Below are 11,475 nucleotides of genomic sequence, written 5' to 3'. Positions count from 1 at the left end.
AATAAGCTACAGCAGGCTATAAATGCAACCAGGGGCATGGATGGATATAGCATGGCATGTATAACAAAACACCCGTAGTGATCATCTCCAGATTATGCATAGAATGACTTGTAGCAGCAGGTTTACATAGCATCACGAAATAACAGATTCAGCCTAGCAAAACAGCAACAACAAGTACCCTACTTAACAAGATCGATGCACTCAGTACAAGGCTCACAAAAATACATGGATTGCACCTCTGTAAAGATGGAATGACATAGTAAAAAAGACATGTAGAGCTCATGCTCATAGGAGGAAAACATTAAACATGGCAAAAAAGACAAATGAGCATGTTCTGTTAACAGACAGCAGACAACATTATATAGCACTCTTGTAATGATGATTCGGGCATCAAGATGAACTCAAATGAACATGACCCAATGGAATGCAATGAAGAGCATCTCGCAATGAACACTTTGACATATCGTATGCACAAAACGGAGCTACGGATGCAGAGTTATGGCAGTTCAAACAAGCACATATAATGTTAAAAATCTCAGGGACTTAGCGGATTTTTACCCTCGCGAAAAGTCAACGCAGGACGAGACAGAGCGGGACGGAGGGATCCGGGTCGCGGGATGGCGCGGGGAGGCGCTCGGGCGGCGGCGGCCGGCGGGCGGGCCGCGGGGCGGTGCCGGCGGAGCGCTGCGGCGGCGGGGCAGGCTCGGTTAGGGGCGGCGGACCGGCGGCGGGCGGCGGCGCGCGGGGCACGGCTCGGGCCCAGCGCGGGCGCGGGCGGGCCGGCCATGGGCCTCGCGGGCTGCGGTGGCGGGGAGGAGAGAGAGGAGGCGTGGGCGACACATGGTGAGGCGGGATTGGCTGAGGCCGACGGGCGAACATGTCCGGCACAGTGGAGACGCGACCGGCAGCGCGGAGGAAGAGGAGGCTAGGGTTTTGGACCCGGATTTGGATGGGGTGCACTAATTTATAGGTAGAGGAAGCTAGGAGACTCCAAATGAGGTGCGGTTTTCGCCCACACGTGATCGAACGACCGAGAGCATGGAGGGGGTTAGGATGGGTTTTGGACCACTTTGGCGGGGTGTTGGGCTGCAACACAAAGAGGGCTTTTACGGTTACCCGGTTAACCGTTGGAGTATCAAACGGACTCCAAATGGCACGAAACTTGACAGGCGGTCTATCGGTGGTGTACCAAGGCCACTTGGCAAGCCTCGGTCCATTCCAAGAACGTTGTTAACCCGCTCACGAAACAAGGCCTGAGAGGGGGCGACGGGCCCGTGCGAGAGGTCTCGACTCCGAACGGACAACGGAGAGAACCGGGGGAACCCGAACGGATGCAAGTTTTGAAAAACATGCAGATGAAATGCAGATGATGACATGGCAAAGACGGCGAATAACTGGCAGACACCTGGCGCATCGAATCTGGGGCGTTACAGAAAGGGCATGGGTTTCTGAACCCATGGTTCTCTTTCTTTCCCGTGCTTCCTAGCAACAAAGTCTCTCTTATCATAACGTTGATTCTTTGATTGTGGGTTATCAAGATCAACAGCAGGTTCAATCTCTACATCATTGTTATTACTAGGTTGAGCATCTACATGAACATTATTATTAGCATTATCATCAGGTTCATGTTCATCTCCGGATTGTGTTTCAGCATCAGAGATAGAAGTATCGTTGGGATTCTCAAGTGTTTCTAAATTAGGTTCACTAGAAGTTTGCAAAGTCCTATAATTCTTCTTTTTCTTCTTCTTAGAAGAACTAGGAACATCTAGATTATTATTCTGAGAATCTTGTTCAATTCTTTTAGGGTGGCTTCAGGATACAAAGGTTCCTGAGTTATTCTACCAGTTCTAGTAGCCATTCTAACAGCAAAGTCATTTGTATTATTCAACTCATCAAGCAAATCATTTTGAGCTTTGAGTACTTGCTCAGCTTGAGTAGCAACCATAGAAGCATATTTGCTAACGCGGTGAAGTTCATCTTTAACTCTAGTCAGATTATCACCTACACGTCCTATCTCGAAAGCATTATTCTTTAACTCTCTACCTACATAAGCATTAAAACTTTCTTGTCTAGCCATAAAGTCATCAAATTGATCTAAGCATGGGCTATGAAATTTAGTAGAGGGTATTTCAACTTTATCATATCTGTAGAGAGAATTTACCTTTACTACCTGTGTCGGGTTATCAAGACAATGTGGTTCTTCAGGCGGTAAATTAAGACCATGTATTTCTTCAATAGGTGGTAAATTCTTAACATCTTCAGCTTTAATACCTTTTTCTTTCATTGACTTCTTTGCCTCTTGCATATCTTCAGGACTAAGAAATAAAACACCTCTCTTCTTCGGAGTGGGTTTAGGAATAGGCTCAGGAGTTGGCTCAATTGGTTCAGGAATTACTTCAGGAACTGGCTCGGGAAGAGTCCAATTATTTTCATTAGTCAACATATTATTCAATAATATTTCAGCTTTGTCGACTGTTCTTTCCCTGAAAACACAACCAACACAACTATCCAAGTGGTCCTTGGAAGCATCGGTTAGTCCATTATAAAAGATATCAAGTATTTCATTTTTCTTAAGAGGATGATCACGCAAAGCATGGAGTAACCGGAGAAGCCTCCCCCAAGCTTGTGGGAGACTCTCTTCTTTGATTTGCACAAAATTATATATTTCCCGCAAGGCAGCTTGTTTCTTATGAGCAGGGAAATATTTAGCAGAGAAGTAATAAATCATATCCTGGGGACTACGCACACAACCAGGAGCAAGAGAATTATACCAAGTCTTAGCATCAACCTTTAATGAGAACGGAAATATCTTAAGGATGTATAAATAGCGAGACTTCTCATCATGAGTAAACAGGGTGGCTATATCATTCAACTTGGTAAGATGTGCCACAACAGTTTCAGAATCAAGGCCATAAAAAGGACCAGATTCAACTAAAGTAATAATATCAGGATCAATAGAGAATTCATAATCCTTATCAGTAACACAGATAGGTGAAGTGGCATGAGTAGGATCGGGTTTCATTCTAGCATTAAGAGACTGCTGCTTCCATTTAGCTAATAATTTCTTAAGATCAGATCTATCATTGCAAGCAAGAATTTCCATAGCAGCTGCTTCATTCATAACATAACCCTTAGGAACAACAGGTAATACATAATCATTGGGGGAACGTTCATCATCACTATCATCAATAGCATCTTCAATATTTTCATTCCCCCTAACTCTAGCAAGTTGTTCATCAAGAAATTCACCTAATGGCAAGGTAGTATCACGCACAGAAGTAGTTTCATCATTCATAGCAGAAGTGGCATCATCAATAACATGCGACATATCAGAATTCATAGCAGTAGCAGGTTTAGGTGTCGCAAGCCTACTAATAACGGAAGGAGAATCTAGTGCAGAGCTAGATGGCAGTTCCTTACCTCCCCTCATAGTTGAGGGCAAAATCTTGGTCTTAGCGTCTTTCAAGTTCTTCATAGTGATCAACAGATATAAATCCCAAGTGACTCGGAGAATAGAGCTATGCTCCCCGGCAACGACGCCAGAAATTAGTCTTGATAACCCACAAGTATAGGGGATCGCAACAGCTTTTGAGGGTAGAGTATTCAACCCAAATTTATTGATTCAACACAAGGGGAGCCAAAGAATATTCTTGAGTATTAGCAGTTGAGTTGTCAATTCAACCACACCTGGATAACTTAGTATCTGCAGCAAAGTATTTAGTAGCAAAAGTGGTATGATAGTAATGGTAACAGTAGAAACAGTAAAGATAAATGTTTTTGGGTTTTTGTAGTAGTTGTAACAATAGCAATGGAAAAGTATATAAGTGAAGAACAGTATATGAAAAGCTCGTAGGCAATGGATCAGTGATGGATAATTATGCCGGATGCGATTCCTCATGCAATAGTTATAACATAGGGTGATATAGAACTAGCTCCAGTTCATCAATGTAATGTAGGCATGTATTCCGTAAATAGTCATACGTGCTTATGGAAAAGAACTTGCATGACATCTTTTGTCCTACCCTCCCGTGGCAGTGGGGTCCTAGCAGAAACTAAGGGATATTAAGGTCTCCTTTTAATAGAGAACCGGACCAAAGCATTAACACATGGTGAATACATGAACTCCTCAAACTACGGTCATCACCGAGAAGTGTCCCGATTATTGTCACTTCGGGGTTGTCGGATCATAACACATAATAGGTGACTATAGACTTGCAAGATAGGATCAAGAACACACATATATTCATGAAAAGATAATAGGTTCAGATCTGAAATCATGGCACTCGGGCCCTAGTGACAAGCATTAAGCATAGCAAATTCATAGCAACATCAATCTCAGAACATAGTGGATACTAGGGATCAAACCCTAACAAAACTAACTTGATTACATGGTAAATCTCATCCAACCCATCACCATCTAGCAAGCCTACGATGGAATTACTCACGCACGGCAGTGAGCATCATGAAATTGGTGATGGAGGATGGTTGATGATGACGACGGCGACGAATCCCCCTCTCCGGAGCCCCGAACGGACTCCAGATCAGCTCTCCCGAGAGAGATTAGGGCTTGGCGGCAGCTCCGTGTCGTAAAACGCGACGAAACTTTCTCTCTGCTTTTTTCTCCGCGAGACGGAAGATATAGAGTTGGAGTTGAGGTCGGTGGAGGTCCAGGGGGCCCACGAGATAGGGGGGCACCCTAAGGGGGGCGCGCCTCCCTGTCTCGTGGACAGGCCCTGGGCCCCCTGGTGTATTTCTTTCGCTCAGAAATTCTTAATAATTCCAAAAAGTGCATCCATGGATTTGCAGGTCATTCCGAGAACTTTTCTTTTCTACATATAAAACAACATCATGGCAGTTCTGCTGGAAACAGCGCCAGTCCAGGTTAGTTTCATTCAAATCATGCAAGTTAGAGTCCAAAACAAGGGCAAAAGTGTTTGGAAAAGTAGATACGTTGGAGATGTATCGCTCTCCTCATCTTCCTCTTCATCCTCTTCTTCCACACTAGCCTTGGCCTTCAAGGCAAGGTTGGGCTTCTTTGCTCTTTGAGAATGCAACACCGCATTGTCGGTGGTCTTGTCCAAGATCCTCATCGCCACAAACTCATCCAACACTTCACTTGAGGACAAGGTGTGGAAGTCCGGCCTTTGACGGATGACAGAGGACACGGCCTTGTGGTAAGGCATCATGGCCTTGAGGAACTTGCGCTTGATCCAATTGTCATCTGTATCCTTGCTCCCATGATCTCGGAGTGAGACTGCGAGAGTGGTTAATCTCCGGTAAAGCTCACGAGGTTCTTCATCTTCATTCATTGCAAACTCATCGGCTTCATCTTGCACCACTTCATAGTTGGAGCGTTGAATGCTTGGCTTCCCTGTTAAATGGAAACAACATGGTGCCATGCTTCCTTGGCCACGGTGAAAGGTTGGAGATGCGCAATATCTTCGGATGGAATTGCATCTTGGATGATGAAGAGAGCATTCTCGTTGAATTGATGGTCTGTGGCTTCTCTAGGGGTGAAGTTGCTTGAGTCATGTGGATAGAAACCTTGCTCAATGATTCTCCAAAGATTAGTATTAACATGATTTAAATGACGTTTAAAGCGGTAGACCCAAGAGTCAAAATCCTCATTTTTCACAATCTTAGGAGGATGACCAACATGATTCAAATGAGTGGAGGGAACCGGTCCTCCATAAGTAGGTGGAGGTTCAACATGGGCAAAGATGCCGCTACCATTTCTACCACTAGATAAAGGATCTTTATCACAAGAAGCTTCCCCCTTATCGGAGTTAGCATCCGCCACCTTGTTAGTGGGACCGACCACTTCCAACGGTGCGGTGGATAACTTAAGACCATCAAGAAACTCCTTGAACATGCCTTTGACCTCGGTCGTCACTGAGGTTTTCAATGTGTCCAAAGCCACATTGAATTCCTCAAGTGAGACCGGGGATCCCCCATCGACCATAGACGAAGAAGGATTCACACCGGGGTGCTCCTCCTCACCGTCTATGGTGTCAACCATACTCTTAGGACGGTAAAGTCCTTAATAAAGAGACAAGGTTTTGATAACAAAGTTCCTTCCCTTTGAGGGGAAGTACGTCTCCGTTGGAGCGGTGTGGAGGGACAATGCTCCCCAAGAAGCCGCTAGGGCCACCGTATTTTTCTCACACCCTCACACAATGCAAGATGCCGTGATTCCACTATCGGTGCCCTTGGAGGCGGCAACCGAACCTTTACAAACAAGGTTGGGGCAATCTCCACAACTTAATTCGAGGCTCCCAATGACACCACGAAGCTTCACCACAATGGACTATGGCTCTACGGTGACCTCCATCGTTTAGGGTGCTGAAACACCCAAGAGTAACAAGATCCGCAAGCGATTAGTGGGGGGAATCAAATTTCTCTTGGTGGAAGTGTAGATCGAGGCCTTCTCAACCAATCCCTAGAGAATCAACAGGTTTGATTGGCTAGGGAGAGAGATCGGGCAAAAATGGATCTTAGAGCAACAATGGAGCTTGGAGATAGAAGAGGTGGTCAACTCGGAGAAGAAGACCCCCTTTTATAGTGAAGGGACAAATCCAACCGTTATTCACTTATCCAGCCCGCGACATGCGGTACTACCGCACCAGACAAGCGGTACTACATAGGGGCCTGCGGTACTACCGCGAGGCACCGTGGTACTACCACTTGCGCGGCAGGAGCCAGACCAACCCTGTTGTGATGAAACAAGGAGCAGTAGAACCGCCGGAGCGGTACTACCGCTCGCCCTTGCGGTACTACCGCAAGGCAGGGTTGGTTCGGGCTGGGAAGGCACGGACGAAGAAAAATGCATCCATGGCTACTTCCGCTGAGTTTCAATTTGTGCAAAAATCCGACACGATACTACCACATACAGGGAACAGTACTACCGTGTAGGGCGCTGATGTAAAAAATTACATCCGTCCCTACTTTCGCTCGTGTTGTTCTGCTGGGCCAGAGGCCATGGTACTACCGCGCCCGCGGAGCGGTACTACCGCAAGGACCTGCGGTACTACCGCACGACCGGCTGGTACTATCGTGGGCCTCTGTGGTACTACTGCTCCCTTGAGCAGTACTACCGCATGCCACAGCTCAATAACACTAGGAGGCCTTCATTTCGCAAAGACACGGATAAACGGTCAGTGCTACAAAGATGCAAAGGAAAGGTGGTGCAAAGGAACATACATGTACGTGATGATTCCACCCTAACCTTTCCAAAGCGGACCCCCTCTTAATAGTATGGCTTTCCTACGACTCAAATCCACCAAAAAGAAACATAGAGAGACGTCGTCTTCACTAGGCTTCAAGGGGCGACGAATCGTCTTGTGCCTAAACATTTGAAATGATCAAAGCACACGATTAGTCCGCAAAAGCATTGTCATCAATCACCAAAACCACATGGGGTGAAATATGCCCTTACATTGGATGCCTTGGTGCCCTAGACAATTGGTGGTATCACGAAGCTCAATCATTGTGGTGGAAAGCTCCGGGCCAAATGTTGGGGGGTCTCCAATTAGGTTGTGGAGATCGCCCCGAGCAATTTCTACGGGTTCCGGTGACCTCCCCCAAGGGTTGCCAAAGTGTACGGGTTCGGTGACTGCCCCCCCAAGTGTTGCCATTTGTGCGGGTTCAGTGACCGCCCTCAAGGGTCCCTTGTGGAATCACGACATCTTGCATTATGCGAGGGCATGAGGAGATTATGGTGACCCTAGTGGCTTCTTGGGGAGCATTGTGCCTCCACACTGCTCTAAACAGAGATTAGCATCCGCATGGGTGTGAACTTCAAGATCCATCATCGTCTTCGCTTGTCTTGGTTATCTCTTACCCAAGCCCTTTACGTATGCACTTTACTTTGTGATAGCCATATTGTTTCATGTCATATATCTTGCTCTCACTTAGTTGTTTATCTTGCTTAGCGTAAGTTGTTGGTGCACATAGGTGAGCTTAGTTGTTTTAGGTTTTGTGCTTGATAAATTAAACGCTAGTTTTATTCCGCATTTGTTCAAGCCTAAACCGTAATTATTTTAAAGCGCTTATTCACCCCCCCTCTAGGCGACATCCACGACCTTTCACATGTTTAGAGTACTCTTGAACTGTTAGGATTGGCCTAAATAGGCCTCGTTAAATTTGACCTTATATGTTTGAAAACCTCATCAAATTATCTGCTTCCTTTTGAAATTTTGACTATTCAAAATCCTATAACTATGATTATTTTGGAATGGAGGAGGTAATTTTGAATATATTTTGTACACGACTATATATGCTATTATGTATAAAAGCAGAGCAAAGATTAATGCCCCCTTAATTCAGGTATGATTTACAAATGCCATGATCTCGAATTCAAATAATTAAATGGACTTCATGTCGAATTCAAACATTTGAAACCTCCTTAAGTTGAATTCAAATGTATGCTAGTTCCTAGCTAGCTATTTAGAATGTCCACTATGTATCTTTTGTATGTATAATGTGCTTTAAACATACAACATAAACTATACTCACGTTTATATGTGAATTGCTAAAGCCATGCATTGTCTGGACTTCAAAATGCTAACTCTGTGGATCAATTATGTCGAATAATAACATACACACGCTCAAATTTGATAGAATATGGATGTTTGATAGACCAATGATCGTTCCTTACGCGGACTACAAATATCATAATCCCATCCAGATATTTGGATAAAATTTATATTTTAAATCAATATGTACATCAGTCTTTTACACATAGATTCACCCTAGGCCCTGATACGTCTCCAACGTATCTATAATGTTTTATCGTTCCATGCTATTATAGTATCAACTTTGGATGTTTATTATGCAATTATATATAATTTTTTGGGACTAACCTATTAACCTAGTGCCAAGTGCCAGTTGTTGTTCTTTGCTTGTTTTTGGCTTTTCAGAAAATCAATACCAAACAGGGTCTAAACGCTTCGAGACTTTTTGATGATGTTTTCTGAACCATAAGGGACCCTAGAAGATTCGGGAGAAGACCTAAAGTGTTACGAGGCAGTGACAAACCTGCCAGTCGCGCCCCAGGGGGGGCCCAGGCTTGTGGGCCCCTCGTGGCTCCTCTTGACCAAATTCCAGCCCTATAAATTCCCAATATTCTCAATACATCAGAGAGCCACCCAAAATACATTTTCTGCCGCCGCAAGTTTCTGTTCTTCGAAGATCCCCTCTAGAGACCTTTTTTGGTACTCTGTCGGAGGGGGAATCGATCACGAAGGGCCTCTACATCAACCTTGCTGCCTTTCCGATGATGTGTGAGTAACTTACCACAGATGGGTCCATAGCTAGTAGCTAGATGACTTCTTCTCTCTCTTTGATCTTCACAAAGTTCTCCTCGATGTTCTTGGAGATCTATCTGATGTAATCCTTTTTTGCGGTGTGTTTGTTGGTATCTGATGAATTGTGGGTTTATGATCAGATTATCCATGAATATTATTTGAGTCTTCTCTGAACTCTTTTATGCATGATTGTTATAGCTTTGTATTTATCTCTGATCTATCCATTTGGTTTGGCCAACTAGATTGATTTATCTTGCAATGGGACAGGTGATTTGTGATGGGTTCGATCTTGCGTTGCTCAATCCCAATGATAGAAAGGGACATGACACGTACTTGTATAGTTTCCATTCAGAATAAAAAGATGGGGTTTATTCATATTAATTGGGTTTACTTTGCCTACATCATGTCATCTTGCTTAAGGCGTTACTCTGTTCTTTATGAACTTAATACTCTAGATGCATGCTGGATAACAGTTGATGTGTGGAGTAATAGTAGTAGATACAGGTAGGAGTCGGTCAACTTGTCTCAGACGTGATGCCTATATACATGATAATTACCTTTGATATCGTCATAACTATGCGCTTTTCTATCAATTGCCCAACAGTAATTTGTTTACCCACCGTATGCTATGTTCAAGAGAGAAGCCTCTAGTGAAAACTATGACCCCCGGGCCTATCTTTATCATATATTAAAATTCAAAAAAACTTTGTCGCAATTTATTTACTTTTGTGTGTGTGTTTGTTTATCTATGTATCACTATGAGATTTGATCCTTGCAATTAACCGCCAAGGGATTGACAACCCCTTGTTTGCGTTGGGTGCAAGTATTTGTTATTTTGTGCGTAGGTGCTATTAGCAAGGTATTGCATGGTTGAAAGGATCGAGAAGAGGTGTCTAGAGGGGGGGTGATTAGACACTAAGTGCTAAAAGTAGCAGTTTTTAATTTCTTTAAGTTGAAGTGGAGTTTTGGCACAAGTTTAACAAACACAGTACATATCAAGCAAGCATGCAAAGAGTATATGAGCAGCGAAAAGTAAAGCATGCAACTTGCAAGAATGTAAAGGGATGGGATTGGAGAATTCAAACGCAATTGGAGACACGGATGTTTTTGTCGTGGTTCCGATAGGTGGTGCTATCGTACATCCACGTTGATGGATACTTCAACCCACGAAGGGTAACGACTGCGCGAGTCCACGGAAGGCTCCACCCAAGAAGGGTCCACGAAGAAGCAACCTTGTCTATCCCACCATGGTCGTCGCCCACGAAGGACTTGCCTCACTAGCGGTAGATCTTCACGAAGTAGGCGATCTCCTTGCCCTTACAAACTCCTTGGTTCAGCTCCACAATCTTGTTGAAGGCTCCCAAGTGACACCTAGCCAATCTAGGAGACACCACTCTCCAAGAAGTAACAAATGGTGTGCTCATGATGAACTCCTTTCTCTTGTGCTTCAAATGATAGTCTCCCCAACACTCAACTCTCTCTCACAGGATTTGGATTTGGTGGAAAGAAGAATAGAGTGGAAAGCAATTTGGGGAAGGCTAGAGATCAAGATTCATATGGTAGGAATTGAATATCTTGGTATCAACACATGAGTAGGTTGTTCTCTCTCAGAAAATGTAAGTTGGAAGTGAAGGTTCGTTTTGATGTCTCTCTCCACGAAAGAAGAGGAGGTGGAGGGGTATATATAGCCTCCACACAAAATCTAACTGTTACACACAACTTGCCAATCTCGGTGGGACCGAATTGAGAAACTCGGTCGGACCAATTTAACAAATCTAGTGATTGTTAGGATTTTCGGTGGGACCGACATGCAACTCGGTAGGACCGATATGGTTAGGGTTAGGGCATAACATAATCTCGGTGAGACCAATTACACAAACTCGATGGGACCGATTTTGGTAATAAGCTAACCAGAGAGTTGGTTAGGTAAACTCGGTGGGGTCGGTTTGCTCATTTCGATGAGACCAAAATGTTACAAAAAGGAACCAGAGAGTTTAATTGCAATCTCGGTACGACCAGTTACACAAACTCGGTGAGACCGATTTTGGTAATGGACATACAGAGAGATTGCAATCCCATCTCGGTGAGACCGAGATCCCTATCGGTGAGACCGATTTGCCTAGGGTTTGTGGCAGTGGCTATGACATGTGAACTCAGTGGCGCCGGATAG

The sequence above is a fragment of the Triticum dicoccoides genome, chromosome 3B, assembly GCF_002162155.2.
Source record: "Triticum dicoccoides isolate Atlit2015 ecotype Zavitan chromosome 3B, WEW_v2.0, whole genome shotgun sequence".
Classification (NCBI taxonomy): Eukaryota; Viridiplantae; Streptophyta; class Magnoliopsida; order Poales; family Poaceae; genus Triticum; species Triticum dicoccoides.
The sequence above is the reverse complement of the archived record's forward strand: the minus strand, read 5'-3'. Positions refer to the sequence as shown.